We start from the raw sequence: 21,879 nt of genomic DNA on the forward strand, positions 1-21,879 counted from the left end.
GGCACAATGTCTCAACCCCCGCCAGGCTCGCTGGTCTCTTTTTTTTTACGATTACAACTTATCCTGACCTTTCGTCCTGGTTTTAAGAATTGCAAAGCCGATGCATTATCCAGATCATTTGATAATACGGATTCCTTGGTCTCTTCGGATAACAAAACCATCCTTAACCCTATTCAAGTGGTGGCAATTACTAACTCCTCCGCCGTCTCTCCTCCTCCTGGACGCTCCTTTGTAGATCCACATCTCCGGCCCAAACTTCTGTGCTGGGCACACAAATCTAAATTTGCATGTCATGCCGGCTACAAGAGGATTAAGGAATTCCTTTTCAGATACTACTGGTGGCCTTCTCTAGGTTCTGATGTTCGCAAGTTTGTGTCAGCATGCTGTATATGTGCACGCCACAAGACTCCTAGACAAAGCCCTTCTGGTCTTCTACTTCCACTTCCCATTCCTGACTCTCCGTGGATCAGTATCACGATGGATTTCATCACCGACCTGCCTCGGAGTCACGATTATAATACCATCTGGGTTGTGGTAGATCGCTTCTCCAAGATGTCCCACTTCATCCCATGTAAAGGTCTTCCTTCAGCCCCTGAGCTCGCAAATCTGTTTTTAAAAAATGTATTCCGTCTCCACAGGCGTCCTCAGTAGGTCATCTCCGATAGGGGAGTACAGTTTGTGGCTAAATTCTGGAGAGCCTTCTGCACCAAGATTGGGGTCAAACTCAAATTTTCTTCCGGCTACCACCCTCAAACTAATGGACAGATGGAGCAAGTGAATCAGGACCTGGAGTGTTTCTTGCGATGCTTCGCTTCAGAAAATCAAGCTGCCTTTAGTGACCACCTTTATTGGGCCGAATTTGCTCATAATAATCTCTTACATTCTTCCTCGGGTTATTCTCCTTTCTGCATTGTCTATGGTAGACATCCTACTCCTCCTCTCTTATCAGAGGTTCCAGCTTCTTCTTTGCCTGCTGCTGATGCCTTCATCCACGACTTTTCACAAATCTGGACCAAAGGCAAGACGACTCTTTCTACTTCAGTGCAACGAAATAAGACAGCTGCTGACCGCGGTCGAAGGAATCTTCCGGTACTAAAGGTGGGAGACCGTGTATGGCTGGCAGCTCGCAACCTCTGGCTCCGAGTTTCATCAATGAAGTTGGCTTTCCGGTTTATCGGTCCTTTCTCTATATCTCAAGTCATCAACCCTGTTTCTTACAAACTCTCGTTACCTTCTTCCCTCAGAATCTACGACACCTTCCACATCTGCCTGCTGAAACCTCTAGTCCTCAACAAGTTCTTCCAAGAACCTGTCTCTCCTCCTCCCATCAAGACCTCTCTGGGGGACGAATTGGAAGTAGAGAGAATTCTGAAGATTCGTTTTGTTCAAAGTAATCCCCAGTATCTTGTGCATTGGAAGGGCTATGGCCCTGAGGAGAGATCCTGGATCCAGGAGGCTGATCTCCACGCTCCTCGTCTTCTTGCCAAATTTCTGGAGAGGATTAACCCTTCTTTGAGGGAGAGGAAGAGAGGGGGTACTGTCAGGCACCATCCCCGCTGATTCCCTGTCAGTCGGGGACGGACGCCTTTCCTTCTGAGCCACAGCGTTCTGTTGCTAGGCAACAGACGCGCTGTGGCTTCCGCTTCTGGAGCCCCAGTCGGGCGCATGCGCTCTGTCTCGTCCCGTTGCTTAGCAACGGGACTCTCCCTGTTCCACTGCATCCCCACGTCCTGGCTCCTCCAATTAACTCCTTGCCTGCACTATTTAAACCTGGCTCTGGCGCCATTAGGGTGCCAGAGTAACAGGTTCTGATCCTTGTATCCTGGTTCTCCTGCTCCCTTTTCCTTATTATTGCTGCTACTGTTCCTGCTCTCTGTTGTGACCCGGCTTAGCGACTACCCATTTATATGTGTGACCCATATTGTTCTGTGACCTCGTCTTGTCTACTATTCCTTCGAATTCTCCCTGGTACCGTGCATTCCCAATTGGCTAGACCCAGACCATCTGACCCTTCTACGCTACACCGGCAACTGGCTAGTAGGACCGCAACCTGCGTACCCTGTGCAACGAAGTCCAAACCTTCTTGCGGCGGTCCCTGGCGAATACCAGGGGTACGTTAGACTCCGCACCTGCTAGTTCAGTGGTGCTAATACCGGTTAGTGTTTTCTCCATCGTACTCCTCAGAAGGCCTACGGCCTGATAAAAGGCTTCTAGGTGTATTATACCAGGCACAAACATGACAGCTTGCGACATACTCTTGGACATCGGTAGAGAGGGAAGGCCACCAATAAAAGCGAGACAACAAAGTTACGGTCTTTCTAACTCCAGCAAGATCTGCAAACTTGGAATCATGAGCCCATCTGAAGATCTTGAGACGAAGATGAGGTTCAACAAGGGAATGACATACTGAAGGAGGCCTGATCAAAGGGCGAGTAAGAGCAACAATACTCGCTAGATTGATGATAGGTTTGGGTTCAAAAAAAGAGATGACATCAGAATCTTCCAAGGATCTTGAGAGTGCATCAGTTCTGACATTTTTAGAACCAGGATGAAAGGTTAGATTTAATTGAAAATGAGAAAAAAATAAAGACCAACAAGCTTAAAGGGATTAAGACACTGAGCGGTCTGTAAAAATACCAGATTCTTGTGATCCGTAAAAATGGTAACAGGGTGGAGAGGTCGCTCAAGAAGATGTCGCCAATGCCATAGTTACTTTCACAAGGGGAGAACTTCTTGAATAGGAAACCACACGGAAGCAGGGCACCAGAAGAATTTTCAGATAATACATAACCAATTCTAAGAGAGGAAGCATTGACCTTTCTTGAAAAATGGTTACTCTGGTCAGGTTGAGTGAGAACTGGCGCAGAGGAAAAGGCCTTGAAGGCAGCAATCGCAGATGGTGGCCAGGACTTTGGATGAGCTTCAGCGCAGGTAAAGGCAGACATGGGAAAGATGATGGTGGAGAAGTCTTTGATAAATTGCCGATAATAATTTACAAATCAAATTTTATTCCCCTCTAAAATCAAGCTTGGTGAAAATCTGAGCATTGTGAATTCTATCAAACAATTCGGATATAAGAGGAAGAGAATAGCGGTTCTTGATGGTGATAGCATTGAGTTGGCTATAGTCAATTGTGGAATGGGAGTGGTTTTCCACAGGCCTCTAATAGTGAAATTTAGCTATGGTGCTAACTGTCTGCAGACCAAGTTATATACAGGTGTAGCACTGTGCTTAAGTTCAGTAATGTACAGGTCAGAGACACGTGGTAAAGTAAATGTAAAAAAGTGATTTACTTGCATGCTTTAACGTGTTTGTATCCACAGAGCTGATAGGGGTGGCTGTGCTGATTAGGCATTACAGAACACCTGAGGAGCCATCCTTTAAAGACAAGGTGGGAGTGTTGCCTGTCAGTCATCCAAGCCTGTGGGAGGAGACATGTGTATTTAAACCTGGAGTTGTGCTCTTGTCAGAGGTGACTGACGCTGAACCAGTTGGCCAGTCAGTAGGGAGCTGTACTGTGTCTAGTTAGTGTTTAGGGTCACCAGGAGGTACAAGTAAAAGGTAGTTGCTTGCTGGTGTCATCCTGACGGAAGTTGTGCAATTTATTGTGATGAAAACAATAAATATATTTGATTTATAAAAGAAGTTTTCGTGTTGCTGATGTCTACTGGGTATTCTTGCAACAGGAGGTGACAAAAGTGCCAAGAGAAGGGTGCGGTTTTGTTAGAAGACAACTTCCGTCAGGATGACACCAGCAAGCGACTACCTTTTACTTGCACCTCTTGGTGACCCTAAACACTAACTAGACACAGTACAACTTCCTATTGACTGTTTATTGAGGAAAACTGCTGTCTTGTAAAAGAAGTGTGGAATTTAAAGCAGCAGAGAAAACAAGAAAATGTGATTTTTGAATCTGTGGAAAATGAGTTGCATGCATTGCAAAAAGTGTGTGAAAACAGACAAAAATCAGAGAAAGTTCTTAAAGAAATAGTAGCAGAGAAAGACAGAGAAATTGCTGCTTTAGAACAGAAGCTTGTCTTAGCTCAGCAAGAGGTATTCTTAGCAAGAGAGTCTGTAAGAGAGCTTGAGGAGTGCAAGTTGGAGAAGCTTGTACTTGTTGAACAGCATGAAAAGCTGGAACAGTTGCTCCAAGAAGAAAAAACTCTGTCTTCTAGGTATGCTGAGGAAAGTGACCAAGCAGTGGCCTTGACATCCACTCAGAGGAGTTTGGTGAACACCAAGGATGAGAGTGTTCAAGTGGGTTAACCCAAAGTCAAGGGCCTAAAGGGGAACACTGCTGCTAATTTAGGTCAAGCTGTAAGTGTGCCTGACAGGAGGTGCTTCAGGTGTGGAGAACTTGGTCACTATAAAGCCAGGTGCACTAGTCGCAAAAATCTAGTGGACTGTTCGGTTGGCCAAGCTGGACCTGTCTTTTCTCGATGCTGTTGCCAGAGTTTCACTAGCGGTGGATCACCTTTATTTAAAGTGGCAATGCGTTTGATCAACAAGATTGTACATGCAGTCGTGGACTCTGGGAGTGACATTACACTGGTTTCCAATTCTGTACTAGCTGGGGCCAAGATTTCGTGGTTGCCCAAAATGAATGTGCGCTGCACACATGGTGTAGTCAGGAGATTAAGAGGAACTCTTTTGGCCATTAGTCTGAAAGGCCAAACTGTGAAGGTAGTGGCTGCTATAGCGCCCAAGCTGCCGTATCCAATTGTTCTGGGACGAGACTTCCCACTCAATAAAGAGGTCCTCGGTGAGCAAATCCGGCCAGCCATGCCGGCAATTGATTCACTGGTTGGAAGCCCGGTCTTAAAGGATCTGCTAAAAACACCACAACGTCTGAACCTCAATCACTGGGAGCCGCCAAGCCGGAGTACTTTTGTGGGGGTCACGGCAGAACTTTCACAGGCAACTGGACAAATGGAATCAGCATTGGCGGGTGACATCTCAGATGTGCCCACCTTACCTGTTGGTGACAATATAGACTAGTCTGACTATCCCGAACTGTTATCTGTGCCAAACCTTGCACGTCAACAGAAAAATGATGTAGCTTTAAAGCGTATCTTTAATTTGGCTAGTAATGTTGGGAATGTACCAAAGCCTGTCAATTCGACAGACTGTGAGCCGTCGTATATTGTTAAAAATAATGTGCTATTTCATGTGACTACTGTTAAAGGGAGAAAAGTAGAACAGTTGGTAGTCCCACAAAACCATGTACCCATAGTGCTAGAAGCTGCACACACGCAGGAGAGTGGCAGACACTTAGGGGAAGGTAAAATGAGGGAAAAACTTCTACGCAGATATTACTGGCCAGGAGTCTATGTGGCAGTAAAAAAGTTTTGTAGGGCTTGTCTGGAATGCCAGAAGGCCTATCCCGCTGTAACAGTACAACCAAAATCAGAAGGAGCTCATAGACATCCTATTAAGGAAATAAGGGGTTATGAGTGGAGAAAGAGACAGGACGGGCTGTTTCAGTACAGGGTTCTCAAATGTCAAGAAGAGAAGGTCCCAATGAGTGCACTGGTGGGTGTGATTGTGAGGACAGTTAAAGACACAATAGAACCTTCCTTGTCTCAGGCTATAAAATGTCAGGTGGACAAAATGGTCGCAGAGGCTCTCTTCCATAGAGATGCGCTCCTCGCGAGGTCCGCGCCACCTTACATGGTGACGCTAGGGGAAGGGATATGTGGCAATGGGAGTAGTTTGCCACAGGCCTCTAATAGTGGAATTAGCTATGGTGCTAACTGTCTGCAGGTAAAAGGCTGCAGACCAAGTTATATACAGGTGTAGCACTGTGCTTAAATTCAGTAATGTACAGGTCAGAGACATGTGGTAAAGTAAATGTAAAAAAAGTGATTTACTTGCATGCTTTAACGTGTTTGTATCCACAGAGCTGATAGGGGTGGCTGTGCTGATTAGGCGTTACAGAACACCTGAGGAGCCATCCTTTAAAGACAAGGTGGGAGTGTCGCCTGTCAGTCATCCAAGCCTGTGGGAGGAGACATGTGTATTTAAACCTGGAGTTGTGCTCTTGTCAGGTGACTGACGCTGAACCAGTTGGCCAGTTAGTAGGGAGCTGTACTGTGTCTAGTTAGTGTTTAGGGTCACCAGGAGATGCAAGTAAAAGGTAGTTGCTTGCTGGTGTCATCCTGATGGAAGTTGTGCAATTTTTTGTGATGAAAACAATAAATATATTTGATTTATAAAAGAAGTTTTCGTGTTGCTGATGTCTACTGGGTATTCTTGCAACAGAAGGTGACAAAAGTGCCAAGAGAAGGGTGCGGTTTTGTTAGAAGACAACTTCCGTCAGGATGACACCAGCAAGCAACTACCTTTTACTTGCACCTCTTGGTGACCCTAAACACTAACTAGACACAGTACAGCTTCCTATTGACTGGCCAACTGGTTCAGCGTCAGTCACCTCTGACAAGAGCACAACTCCAGGTTTAAATACACATGTCTCCTCCCACAGGCTTGGATGACTGACAGGCGACACTCCCACCTTGTCTTTAAAGGATGGCTCCTCAGGTGTTCTGTAACGCCTAATCAGCACAGCCACCCCTATCAGCTCTGTGGATACAAACACGTTAAAGCATGCAAGTAAATCACTTTTTTACATTTACTTTACCACATGTCTCTGACCTGTACATTACTGAACTTAAACACAGTGCTACACCTGTATATAACTTGGTCTGCAGCCTTTTACCTGCAGACAGTTAGCACCATAGATAACTCCACTATTAGAGGCCTGTGGAAAACCACTCCCATTGCCACACAATGCAAGGTCTCAGGGTTCCATCTTTCTTTTTTGACAAAACAAAAGTCAGCACCAGCAGGAGAGGTAGATTTACAATTAAATCCCCGTTGACGATTCTCAGTGATATAATTTTTCATGGCTTGAGTCTCAGGAAGGGATAGCGGATATACCCTACCTATCACAATATTCTTGCTGGAATAAGGTCAATGGGACAATGCCAGGGGCGTTGAGACGGTAACACTTCAGAAGCAGATTTGCTAAAGACATCATGGAAGGCAGCGTAGTGACTGGGTAGATCAGTTTAGACCGAACAATGCGGGTCAAGCAATGCTTGTAACACTGGCACCCACATGACATGACTTGAGCTCGTTGCCAGTCAAACTGGGGAGAATAGGTTCTCAACTAAGGTAACCCCAAAATCACGGTGTGACTGGATTACTTATAAGTAACTTATGGTATAAATTTTCTTTTAGGAAATAGCGCAGAGCGCTTATTTATATAATTGCAAATGCACTTATTTTTGATATTGTATTGAAAATGGTTCTTCTGTAAGCCCCTCCTACTGCGGTGAGAGGGCACAATTGGAATAGCGATAGGGAACGGTGGCAAAGTAAACCCAGTCAGTTACCAGCAACAACAGACAGGGTGGCATAGGCGGTCCATCCTGTCATTCACAGAGTTGACAGATTGTGGTACTACTAGGAACTTAATCCGCTCCGAATGGCAGAGTCCTACCTGCAGCCGAGTGGGTCCAGTGACAGAGGAGATAGAGCCATTGGAGGCCCGGTTGCCATCCACTGCAGTCAGGGCCAAGGGCTGCGGCAAGGGAAATAAGGGAAGGTGGAGTTTTCTTGCTAATGAGGAATAAATTAAGTTTCCAGCAGATCTGGAACCCACAAACACTGACAGATGGTGGGAACCCTTGGGTGGTGAGTAGAATAACAGGCATCATAAATTTGGGGTTCCTAAGGGAACAGGGAGTAAAAGATTTGGATCCTAGGACAGCCTCTATCCCAGTCTCTTAACACAAGCTGAGAAAAGAAATCCAGCCTCGCCACAATACAAACAGAGATGGTTCTTAATCTGACATTCCCTCTCTTTGGGTGTGAGGCGCAAAGGACCCAGCTGTATGGGCTCCTCCTTCCGGAGTAGAAGGAAGCACAGTGGGTGACTGGAAACGAGGGGCTACAATGAATGAACGATCCTTCTTTTGAAAATGCTCCCTATGGCGGATATTCACCTTGACACAGAGGGAGATCAAGTCATCCAACTTAGCCAGCAAGTCCCTGAGGCTAGGACATCTTTTATGCACTCAGACAATCCCTGCCTAAAGGTGGCAGTCAAGGCTTCATAGTTCCATTTTAATTCCGAAGCGAGTGTCCAAACGGAACTGATATTGCCCAGCAGAGAGACAACCCGTCGCAGAGCCAACAAACTGGTAGCTGCAGAAGATACCCTGCCGGGCTCATTAAAAACCTTTTGGAAGGCCTCAATGAAGGGAGTTAGACTGGAGAGTGTCATTGTGTTTCCATAGGGGAGATGCCCAAGCCAGGGTCTGAACAGAGAGAAGAGAGACAATGAAAGCTACTTTAGCTCATTCAGAAGAAAAATTCTCAGGAGCGAGTTCAAAACGAATCGAGCACTGATTCAAAAACCTGCTGAATTCTTTAAGATCACCTTCATACTTTTCAGGTGTGGGAATGCGAAAACCCCTGGAACCTGGAGTACTCAAGGGAGTGACAGGATCTAAAGAAGCTGCAGACAATACAGTAGTTGCCTGAGACGGGAGAGATCCCTGAATGGAATCCAGGCGCGATACTGAGTCTGGTTTTCCTCCTGTTGCTCAACGCACTGTGCAAAATATCAAATCTGCCGTTGTTGATGCTACTGTACAGGGAAGTGCAGACCCCCCCCCCTGATTGGAGCACCAAAGGAAGCAGCTCCCATAGACTAATGCGGGAGGGCATTGAGAACACTGACCGCCGATATAGAAAAGAAGTGTCACCGCAGGTAAGAAATGGGGACAAAACTGCGCATGCACACAGACTCTGCCAGTACAGAAAGACTGCGTCCCGTTGCTAGGCAACGACGCGCCTGAGGCTGGAAGGAGTCAGGCAACTGTCCCTAGAAGCAGCGGAACTGTGGGGATGGAGCCTGACGCAAACTAGTTTGGTACACAGCTACCAGTAATAGAAGGCCAAATTAAGAGTAGAAACCACAATAATCCAGGCCGTTTTTGCCTCCAATCCCCCCACTCTCCTCTCAATAGAGCAGAGCAGGGGTCTCTTTTAAATGGGGGGCTTCTTATGGACATGACTGGTCAGATGAAGCCTCTCCTCTGTTTTCTTTGAGAGCTCCATGGTCTGCCAGCCATATTCAGATGTTTTCATAATGTCATGTTTGTAATTAATTTTAGTGCGAGCAGAGGTCACAAAGTTTTAGTTTGTGATCTAGTTTATCATTGTGACATTTCAAAATATTTTACCAACCCAGACCAGCAAAAAATAATCATTTTTAATAGCTGTATACTTTTAGAGACACCTAGATGGTTTATCATTTTGAGTCATAGAAATTCTTGAGTACTTCCGTTTTGAAATCTTTGTGGCCAAAAAGCTGTCCTTGGGGACAGTGGAGGAGTGGCAGAATCTTTTCTTAACTTGTAAAAACATTGCGAGCATAAAGTTACCTTTGTGTAGAATAGTACTAAGTGCAGTTATCATCTCTGTATTAGCGAGAAACATTCTAGACAGTACTTTATCACTTTTAGTTCCTGGCCAATAAATGATGTGAAACACAAAGAAAGAAAGAGAAAAGAGACCAGCTGACTTGTTGCAGTTTCTTAGCAGTTCACAAGTACTCTAGATTCTAATGGACTGTAAAAATCTGAATAGCATGTGCTGTTCCTTTAAGTAGATGTTGCCAATCTAAAATATTGTTCCGTTCATACGAGTTTCTTTGAGAAGAAAGCAGTGAGATGAAACTGACCAAATGGCACCAATTGCTAACTTTGAGCCATCCTCTTTCAGGGCAAATGGTAGAAAAGATCTGGATAAGCCAAGATAGCAGCTGTGGTGAAAAGATAAATCTTTCAGATTATCAACATCAACTTGGACTTGACAAGTCCAATTAAAATAGACTGCTAGGTGATAGGTTGAATTATATGGAATAAGTTCTGAATAAAGTTATGGTAGAAATTAGCAAAAAACTTATTTTATGAATTTGAAGCATGCCACTGCAGAATTGCAAAAACCTTGTGGTGGTCTATTTGGATACACTGAGTTCAGATTGTGATTATGGAAACTCCGTAAAAATCCATAAAATCATTTTACAAACTGGTGAGTGAACTTTTCTCATATGTTAACAATGTTTGCTCAAAGAGGGAGCAAACATTAAACCATTTAAGGTCATCCAAGTACATGACTGCAAAGAGGTCTAAGAAGTATCTGAAATTATCATTAACTAAATGTTGTACTGTAGTTGGGGCACTAAAAAGCCTAAAAGGTATTACCATGTATTCAAGGGCTCATACCTAGATTATCTTCCATTTAAAGTCTTCCTGGACACAGAAGGTTATTTGACCCTCTGAAGTATAATACATTATTCCCTATCTCTGTGACTTCTCCATCTCTCCCTTTCCGCTTTCCGACCACCACCTTCTCTCTTTCTCTCTCTCCTCCTCTCCCGGTACCCTCCCCATGCCCACTCCTACTCACTCCAGGCACAACCTTGACGCCCTCGATCCTGTTACTCTGTCCTCTACTCTTGACACTCTCCTTTCTCCCCTTTCCTCCCAGGCCTGCCCCAACCTGGCGGTCTCCTTCTACAACCACACCCTCACCTCTGCTCTTGATGCCATCACCCCGGCCCACTCTGTCAAAACCCGTTGCTCCAAACCCCAACCTTGGCACTCCAAATTCACCCGCTTCCTCCAAAAATGCTCCCGTGCGGCTGAACGACACTGGAGAAAATCCCGCTCCCTGGCTGATTTTCTCCACTTCATGTTCATCCTCTCTTCCTATAGCTCCGCTCTCTCCATCGCCAAACAATCTTTCTTTAAATCCCTTATAGCTTTCCAGTCCTCTTGTATCCCCCATTCCTAAGAAACCTGATCTCGACCCCACCTCTCTCTCCAATTATCGCCCCATCTCTCTTCTCCCCTTTGTCTCCAAAATACTTGAGAGGCTTGTCTGCAGCTGCCTCTCCACCTACCTCTCTGATCACTCCCTCCTCGACCCTCTCCAATCTGGCTTCCGCCCCCTCCACTCTACTGAAACTGCCCTGGCCATAGTCACCAACGATCTCATCTCTGCTAAAGCTAGGGGCCACTTCTCCCTTTTCATTCTCTTGGACCTCTCAGCGGCCTTCGATACCGTTGACCACCCGCTCTTGCTCCACACCCTTCAATCCTTTGGCCTCTCCGGCTCCGCCCTGTCCTGGTTCACCTCTTACATTGCTGACGGTACCTTCTCCGTCTCCACCTCTGGATCTATTTCCCCCCCTCTTCCCTTCCAGTAGGGGTCCCCCAAGGCTCTGTTCTCAGACCCCTACTGTTCTCTCTTTACACCTCTTCCCTGGGTGAACTCATCAGCTCCTTTGGTCTCAAGCACCACCTTTATACGGATGACACCCAACTCTACCTTTCCTCTCCCGATCTCTCTCCCTCCCTCCTCTCCAGGGTGTCCGCCTGCCTCTCTGCCATCTCCTCCTGGATGTCCTCTAGATTCCTCAAACTTAATCTCACTAAAACCGAACTTATTGTCTTTCCCCCTGCTCACTCCCCCTCCCCTTCCGACCTTTCTATCACCGTTCTCAACTCCTCTATTTCCCCTGTTTCTCAACTTCGCTGCCTCTACGTCACCCTGGACTCCTCGCTCTCCTTTGCCCCTCATATCCTCTCTCTCGCTAAATCCTTCCGCTTCCAGCTGCGCAACATCGCACGCATTCGGCCCTTCCTCTCCCAAGATGCCACTAAAGCTCTTGTCCACTCTCTTATTATCTCCCACTTGGACTACTGTAACCTCCTCCTTACTGGCCTCCCCCGCTCTCATCTCGCTCCCCTTCGCTCCGTACTCAATGCTGCCGCTCAGCTCATTTTCCTTTCTCGCCGCTCCTCTTCTGTCTCCCCCCTCTACCAATCGCTCCACTGGCTCCCCATCCCCTAAAGAATCGTGTTCAAGCTCCTCATTCTTACTCTCCAACTCCACTGCTCCCTACATCTCCAACCTAATCTCCATTCACGCTCCATCCCGCCCTCTGCGTTTGGCTAACGACCGCCGCCTCTCTTCCCCCCTGGTTACCTCCTCTCATGCTCGCATCCAAGACTTCTCCCGCACTGCCCCCCTCCAATGGAACCAGCTCCCCCGCTCCATCAGAACTTCCACCAACTTGTCTAGCTTCAAACGGGCCTTAAAAACCCACCTCTTCCTTAAAGCCCTCCAGTCCCCCACCTAATTGACCTGCTCCCAGTCTCCCCCTACCCCCCTCCCACTCCTGCCCTCCCTCCTGTCCCCCTCTTACCTCCCTCCTTTTCATTCTCGTCTCCCTCCCTCTCCCTCTCCGTCTCTGCCTCCGTTCTCCCCATTCCCCCTCCTACCATTGTGTCTCTGTCCGTCCTACCCTCCCCTTAGATTGTACACTCCTTCGAGCAGGGCCTCCTCTCCTTCTGTTCTCCACCACCTTAACTCTGCTCTCCAGCTACTTGTCTCTTCCGTGAGGTCCTCTGCCCTTCTACCCCTCTCTATACCCCGCTGGGGGCTCTCACCTCTCATCTAGCTGGACATTAAGCTTCTGAGTTACTGTGCTTTTTGTTAACTGTACCGTGCTGTCTCACCCTGTATCGTGTTTTCTGTCTGTCCCTGTATGGCACTACGAATACCTAGTGGCGCCCTATAAATAAAAATTAATAATAATAATAATAATATCTCCATACTGCCCCTACACAACCCTGGTCCACAGCACACTATATGGACTCATAAAGAGCCCTGCCTCACACACTCATATTTCAGGGATTGTTAACCTCTAACTCTCATGGGGACATTTGCCCTGGCTAACAATGAGCTTTGACTGTTATCAATTTAGAGTGCTTTTCAGTCATTTTTTCTATTATTTATTTGCTTATTATTTTATAGGTATATAAAAATCTAGATAAAAAAATAAAATCTAAATTTTAACTTTAACTAGTTTGAAAACTTGTCTATCTGGTTGAGAGTTTTTTTTCAATCATTTACAATTTGCCTATGGCCTTATTGGACTAGGTCAGATAAAGAGAGGATCAGGTGAATAACCTTGTTTATAATACATGTACTTTAAGGTCTAATAAAGATAAATATTTTGACAACTGGATGGTGAATTTTTTCTAACTGTATTTGTTCATTATAATTAGAGATGCTCAGGCTCAGTTCCCCAAGAACTGAACACACCCGAACTTAGCAGATCCAAAATTTCACGTGTTTTCGGAATTGAAAACGAGGCAAAACGTCATCGCTAGTTTTCGCGAGTTTTTGATTCTATAAGTACCACCCTCCACGGCGATATAGCGCCATTTCACAGAGGGACACAGAAGGGGTAACAGTCTGTAGAGCAGTTGGGCAGCATCATAGGTAGAAGAGAAAGAGGAGGGGGTAGCAGTGTTCTTCAAAGTCTACAGTGGCATTCAGGAGAGCTCCATTGCTAATTGTCATTGCTGAAATAGAATTAATAATAGGTCTGGCAGGCTTGGCCTTCTAAATCTGCAGTCCCATAATGTAGAATGTTATATAGGTAACACACAAAGAGGAGAGCTCCATTGCTCCATTGCTAATTGTCATTGCTGAAATACAAATACTAGGGCTGGCAGGCTTGGTGTAAATCTGCAGTCACATTGTACTGTGTTATATAAGTAAAAAACAAAGAGGAGAGCTCCACTGCTCCATTGCTAATTGTCATTGCTTAAATGCAAATACTAGAGCTGGCAGGCTTTCTGTAAATATGCAGTCACATTGTACTGTGTTATATAGGTTACACACAAAGAGGACAACCTCATTGCTCCATTGCTAATTGTCATTGCTGAAATACAAAGAGACATCATTGTGTCATGTACCACTTGAGCTGTCAGCCTGCTGACCAGGAGCTCATTGCATCTCTTAAGATCTGGGTCAGTTGGAAAGAAAGAGAAGACTTAGCTCTTAAACCTAGGATCAAGCACAGTTGGCAAAATGTAGTGATCCGATCTCAAGATGTTGATAACTCTTGGATCCTGGTGAAGCGAATAAAGTACTTAATCTACAATTCCAATATAGTTAGCGGATTTGCTTTGTTTCATTTCCTCCTTCAATTTGTCTAGCTGCTTCTCAAAAAGTCTAATAAGTGGAATAACTTGGCTTAAGCTAACAGTGTCTGCACTCTCTTCAAAGGTGACTACTTCACTGGACTAAAGTACATTCCCCCTCACAGAAAGCATATCCTGCATGCATGTCATTGTCATTTTTAAAAAGTTCTGTACTAACAAGTTGATTGTGTGAGCAAAACAGGAAATGGGATGGAATTTCCCCCACTGTAATGCTCTATCAATATTGGTGGCATTATCAGAAATCACATATCCTCGAGAGTCCAAGCAGGATAAACCATGTTGCAATGATATCCCTTAGTTTTTCAAACAGGTTATCAGCGGTATTACCTCTGACCTGCGCCTTGTCTCGTCTCTGATAACCACCTCTCACTCCTGCCTTAAAGACTTCTCCCGTGCTGCTCCCCACTTATGGAATTTCCTACCACACTCAATCAGACTTTCCGACAGCCTTCAAATCTTTAGGTACTCTTTGAAAGCCCATTTCTTTTTAGAGGTGACCTTATCCTCGATAACACTATTCACACTAATGCACCCTCACAACTATCCCAATCTCCACTCTGAGCTACACTCGCTCCTCTTGTTTCAGCTGTTCCTTCTTCCCTTTAGAATGTAAGCTCTCTAATGATCAGGGTCTATCATACCCTTTGTGTTCATGTCTCTATTTATTTTGTCTGCCTTCTCTGTTCTTCTTTTACGTATGTCTTGTTTTATGTATGTCCTTGTCTTCCCTACTGTACGGCGCTGTGGAGCACTGTGGTGCCTTACAAATCTACGATAATAATAATAATAATAATAATATGCCTATTAGTGAAGCAGATGATACACAAAGTAGCCTGCCTCTGAAAAATGTGACGTACTTGGGTACATGCTGCTGCTGTTCCTACTTGTGAAGGTGAATCAGCAACCCAGTGCGCTGTCACAGTCATATAATCTTTAGTTTGCCCATTTCCGCTTGTCCACATATGTATGGTTAAGCGTACCAGGGCTATCTCTTCCATTGGGCACAATGGGCAGGTCCCCGGGGGCCCCACAGGCAAGGGGGCCCCATAGACAGGGATCTTAAGTAAAATAAATAATCCTGCAAAAAAATAAATCCTGCAAATATATCTATATATATATATCTATATATCTATATTTATATATATATATATATATATATATATATGTGATACACATATATAGAGGTAGGGGCACCGCTGCACTGCTTTGCCCGGGGCCCCATAATGTTGTTAAGGTGGCCCTGAAGTGTACAGAGGGTAGAATGGCATTTTGTAGCCCAATTATTACATTTTTATGAACCTTCTGGTAGAGGTGAGGAATAGCTTTTCTAGTAAAATGGTGACGTGATGGAATTTGGTAAAGGGGACACAAGAACTCAAGTAATGGTCCAGCTGCATTAATAGTGGATATTGGAAGCAGATCTAATACTAGCATAGTCGCCATGGCATCTGTGATCCGCTTTGCGACTGGGTGACAGCTTTCATACTTGCTAAGGTTTGTTTAACAGTCAATTGTTGTAAACAACTAGTTGTCTTCTTTTTGGTCTGCTTCTGGGTTGAAGATCCAGCCCCAGCAGCAGGAGCAGCAGCAGTGGGCCTAACGCTCAAGGATTCTTCTGAGTAGTCCTGGGTAGGAGAGGATTCATTTTGCATTAGCAACTTGGATGCAGGACTAACTCCGATCACTTGTGAGGATATTGATGATAAAGGTGTTGGGGGTGTAGAATGCAGGTGCTGGGATCTAGGTGAGAGAAGGGTGGTAGCTGATGCTGGACTGCTTGTTGTTATTTTTTAGCATAAGTTTCTGATTTTCCAAAGAGCTTTCCATGAACTTGCTTTAAATGGCGTAACATGGATGAGGATCCTAGATGGTTAAGGTCCCTACCTCTACTGACTGGGGCTTTACAATGCTACAAATGGCTAGATAACGGTTGTCAGAATTTGGGTAAAACTAATTCCGCACATAAGAGGTGGATTTTTTGGTCTTATGCCTAAGCAATGGCCTTCTTCTTATCACTGGCAAAAACTGCTGCAGTCTTTGTTTGAAAGTGTATGAAAATAATATTGTGACCTGTGAGGTGGTCAAAATTGACTGCAAATGACTTGAAATTAGTGTTGTTGTGCTTAATAATAATGTAGGATCAAAAAAACAAGCAAATTTATGTGATTTTAGCATATTTTAACTATTTTTCTAAAAATTACAGATTCAAAACCAAAACCAAAGCACAGGAGGGCGGTTTTGCCAAATCCAAAACCAAAACCAAAACACAAAGTTAATCCAGATCCAAAACCAGAACAAAACCAAAGCACACGAGGGCGGTTTTGCCAAATCCAAAACCAAAATCAAAATACAAAGTTAATCCAGATCCAAAACCAGAACACAGGGGTCAGTGAACATCTTTAATTATAATTACTGGTATTGGATTATGCAACCTACAGTTCTTCAGCTGTTGTAGAACTACAAGCTCCAGTACGAGCTGTAATTATTAATTGTCTAAATTACAAATATATAAAGTTTTAAACTTAATTTTAGCCATTATGCATTGATGCATAATTACTTTATGGTGTCACAAATTTTAACAATCTATCCAACAGAAACATTCAACTCCTGCAGTTGTTTAAGGTCATGTAATGTATAGGCTGTAGTATAGAAACATATTGCTGTTAAAGCAATTTGAACTACAGCATCTTCAATTTCTAGTTGTCATGTTACCTTATACAATGTGTTGTAAGATTAATATCAAATATGGGGAACATTCTATCTCTTGCTAATGTTCTTAAATTAACTACATGGCCAAAAATAATTTGAGTGATTTAGTTAAAGTAAATATATAATTTCAAGCTCAATTTAGTTTAGTACTTAAACTAATTGTTGAATACTATCGCTGCAAATCTGATACACTTACTTAACAATTATCTTGCCTTTCACTTGTAAATCTGATATTGAACAGTTGCTGAATTGTGTGACTGAACAGGTTCTTGAAACACATCTGCAACAATTAACTCAAGATGTGGAAAATCTGATTCATTTGCTAAAATTTCGGCAAAAGCGTGTTCCAGATTTTGAAAGTACACTCTGGGAAAGAGAATCCAAATGTATTTTAAAGAAAGAATGAAGGCAGGAGGTGCAGCATTAAAATACATTAAGTATTTATGTTGTGCATAAATCCTTTAAAAAGCCATGTTAAGTTTAGCATTCAGCGTGGATGGTTGCCACCTGTTAGTCTGCTGCTCAACACAACTGTTTTTTTATTGTCAATAAACAGATGCAAAAAATCCAAGAATTTCACAATGCAATCTGCAAATCCATTCTGCCACAAGCAAATATTCTCACAATGCACTGCATAGTAAATAGTGATTGCACATTAACCTTACTGCAGCTGTTGTCCAGAGGTATTAAACATATTTATTTGTCTTTTCTCAAGTATGACTACCTATGGTATTTATATAATTATAGCCTAATTATAAAATGCCAGACAGTTTACACAGCACTGTACAATTTTGTCAAATATAAACATTTAAAAGTGAATAAGGTCACAAGCTCAGTTGAATGGAATTGGGGGTTTAAATGTGTAAAATATTACTGAATCTACATTTTATCTGGTACTTTCTATCTATCTATCTATCTATCTATCTATCTATCTATCTATCTATGTATCTATGCTATTTAAAACTTATTGAATTAATTAGGAATTTTGTCAAAATAATATTTCAAGTTATTTGAAATTTTGTTGCTAAAAAATCTCCATGTTTAACATATTGTAAAGAAACTGCACAAATCTGTTGTATAGTTGGACAAGAAATGCTGACTTGAATATGAAATGTTCTTTCCTTTAAATACAAGACAGAACCTTCTAGACCAGTGATGGACAAACTACGGCCCGCAGGCCAGATCCGGCCCACTTAGAGGTTCTATCTGGCCCGCCAATATTTTAAAAAATTTCATTAAAATATGCATAAAATTATTAGGGCGGACCCTGTGTGTCAGAACCTTCATTTTTATGCCTTCCCAGCTATTTCCTCCATTACACTTCATCCTCCTTCCTAAAAGGACACTTCATATGTCAATCACTCAAACACCTGCCCGCCCACTAATGGCTGAAAGTCATGTGAGAAGAGATGGGCTGAGCCATATACTAAGGCGGATTTCGATTGGCTGCTGTGTTGTCAGTTAGTGGCTCACCAGAAAGACGGAACAACCTGCTGAAATAAGTGTTGTGTCTGTACGATCGCTGCACTTATAGAGGTAACACTGCTATATAACACCCTCCTGTCCCATTCAGTAGGCTGCTCATGTTAGAAGACTGCTTTCAGAGCCCTATCTTACACTGTTATATCATGGGGTTCTGTGGTATAGACATACCAGTGTCCTTGCATACATTATACTCAGTTCACTAATGTTGTGGATCTAGCATTTTTTTTTACTTGCGAGGGTGATGCTGTGGTGTAATTATGGTTAATAAGAAACTGTGTGTATTTGGGGATGATTATTGAATTTTATTGGCCCGCCTAAAGTTTTTCTTTTTTATTTGGCCCGCTCCTGAAAAAGTTTGCCCATCACTGTTCTAGACAGTCTTGCTATGTACTACCTTGCATGTATGGTGTTCATATTCCAAAAAAGTACCCATTTGGTAGTGTAATAAGATCAATTTTGATGTAGGTATATAGCGAAAATGTTCTTAATTACCTTTGTTCATTTTGCTGCACATATCTTTTTGTTCCAATATTTTTATTTCAAGACACTGCAAACAAGTAAATCTGTAAATAGCCAATAAAATAACAGTAAAATAGACAAAAGGCGCTCAGTGAATATAGTGAACAAACGTGTAAATAATGAATATATTCAACACATACAATAGGTTGCTTCACTTCTTACAACATCTATATGCAGATGTACATCCTAGAATAAAGCACAAAAGACAGAAGCGCCAAACATAGTGTGAATCGATAAACACCACAAATTTTTGTGTAAATAGGTGACCGTGTACCAAAAAACAAAATGAATGCACTTATCTGATACATAACTAGAAGTACTGTAGTCCTCCTCAACACATTCCCAGGGTTAACATGCACCCTCTGATGTAACACTGGAAGTGTCATGAGCCGCGGCGGCTCCGGGCACCACAGCAACTTGCTCTCTTCTCTGGCCCAGCGTCCCGGCATTCGTCATGACAACCGGGATGTCACTTCCGGTTTGTCCCGGCCATTGTCAAGGCAACGGTCGGGACGCTCTCACTGAAGCGCCGCGTCTCAGCATCCAGGGCAGCCGGGCGCGTGCGCAAATTAGGTAATAAGCTTTAGCCTCAGGGGGCAAATTATTCCTGCTGTACCCCAATCATTTCATTGGTCACTACCAGTATATTAGGCAGGAGGGGGCAAGCCTCCCTGCCGGTTATAGTCCCTGCTTCCTAGCATACTCCTCCTGCTGTGTTGCTGCTCCTGTTATCTATATTACTGTTGCCGACCCCTTGCCTGGATACTGACGCTGTTGATTTGCCTGTGACCCTGACCCCTTGCCTGGATACTGACACTGTTGATTTGCCTGTGACCCTGAAACCTTTACCGGGATCCTCACGCCACCTCTTTGTTAAACAGCTGCGCTACGTTCTCAGGTAATCAGCTCCTACTACTAGAGAACAAGACCTGGGGACATCCGAGTACCTGTGAGCTCATCTAGCTCTTCGGGAAAGGCGGCTGCTATAGGCGAAGTCCTCTGAAGCAGTTCTAGGGGTTGATACCTGGGGCATGAGCCATAACTGGATGTCTTAGTTAATCTCACAGAAGTTTTATTCCAGAGTCCTGCAGATTGTTCCATGACAGGTTCCAGAATATAAAATAAAGAACATTTTCAAACAGTGCAAGTCAATTTGTATTACTTTTAAACCACCTCGATTTAAGGATTTTATTTATGTAGTGAGTTGTGAAGGGTTAGAACCCAAAAAAGAAAGAAATTACGGTGTGGGTGAAGAGAACTTGAGCACTATAGAGTGGGGTTATGAAGTGACACGTGGTATAAAAATTACAATATAAAAACAGTGTAACAAGGAAAGTGTCATCTTTAAAGGATAACATAGCTATTGAGAGTACCAATGTTATAGCATTTTTATGCAATTCATGTCAATAAAAATATATTTATGGAGTATATAGAGTCCTCAAGTTATAAGCAAACCATGGGTCTCCAACCTGGTTAAATTTGTCTCCTTTGTTATGTATGCAGCAGGTTTTTTTCCATTTCAGCTATGAACCAGGTCTTATTTTAGACTATGTGGTGGTAGAGATTGTTTCCATAATTTACTCCACTGAACTCTTAGCGGCTCTGAGGACATGAAAGATTAGTTTATTTGGATTTTTAGAAAGCCCTGAAACACGAAGACCTAAAAGAACACTCTAAGGGTTTAGTGGGAAATTAGTTTTTAGTATCTCATCTAGAAGCTTTTTAATCTCTGTCCAGAATGTAGAAATGCTCTTGCAAGTCCACTAAATGTGATACAAATTTGACCATAACTTTGCCAGCAAAGAGGAGAGGTAGAAGGAATGATTTTGATTAATCTAGTTGGGGCCATGTTTCACCTTGTATAGATGTTATATGTATTCTGCTTAATTAGCATGGAAATGGAGGATTTAGAGACTATGGGCCTGAGTCATTAAGGTGAGCAAAGCATAATTAAGGAGTAACTTTGAATCTGGGCAAAACCATGTTGCATTGGAGGGGGAGGTAAATTTAAAATGTAGGTACAGATTTATAGTTGAGGTGGGGCATGTCCTAGTTCAACTTTAAATTTCAGTGTTAAAATAAAGCTATCAAGTATTTGTGTGCTAGATGAAAAAACAGCCAGTATTATTCTTATGTGCAAAATTATAAATTCATTTGCACCCCTTCCATTGTAACATGGTTTGTCCCAGAGAACATTTACTCCTTTTTCTTGCCTTACTTTTCTTAATGACTCAGGCCCTATATATATATACCTTTCCCAATCAGATTCATGTTTTATTAATGGTTCCATATTAAAGGAATAGAGCATGCTATACAGCACAGAGATGATACCGTTCATCTGGGAATGGTAGAGAACATAGAATGATAGCAGGTTGCCTCAATAGGCACAATATTTCTGAAAAAGTTTGAAGAAAAGAACACACTTGATGGTATTCCAATAATATTCACTAGGAAATGTGTCTCTGAGAGAATGAATCTAGTGAGTACCATGTATCACCTTCTATAAAGTCGTATGCAAAGATTGGACTACATGGTAAATATTCCCATGATTGCGTGTGGGAAGTTGATACATTACCATATGGGTCTTAAAGGGGAAGAATAAGAGTTGAAGTTAAACGGTGAAAGCAGAAAGACCGGATTGAGCAAGAGAATTTACTGATTGGAAACTTGATATGACCACTCTGTCTTCCTGTATTCAAAGTGAAAACAAGAGATGAGACCCCAGCTCCATCTGTTTCAATTTGCACCCAGGAAGAATGCTTGGTTGGGGCCCACCAAATTAGAATTTGGCACAAATGGGTGGCATAATAATATTTCTTAATATCTGGAAGAACTCTGCCTCAATCCTGGGAGCTTCTGGTTAGAGTTCAAAATTTTAATCTATTTTAATCCCTCCTGCTAGAGAAATATAGAATGTTATTACTACTCGAAGACTTGCTAGGTTACCAAAGTCTACTGGGAGGGCATTGGGGAAACAAAGACAAGAGTCAGTGCGAAGATTGGAAAAAGTTAAATCAGAGGTCATCTCTGAAGTGGAGATGCTAAGTGAACCAGCGACGAGTCCTTTGGATGA

The sequence above is a fragment of the Mixophyes fleayi genome, chromosome 7, assembly GCF_038048845.1.
Source record: "Mixophyes fleayi isolate aMixFle1 chromosome 7, aMixFle1.hap1, whole genome shotgun sequence".
Classification (NCBI taxonomy): Eukaryota; Metazoa; Chordata; class Amphibia; order Anura; family Limnodynastidae; genus Mixophyes; species Mixophyes fleayi.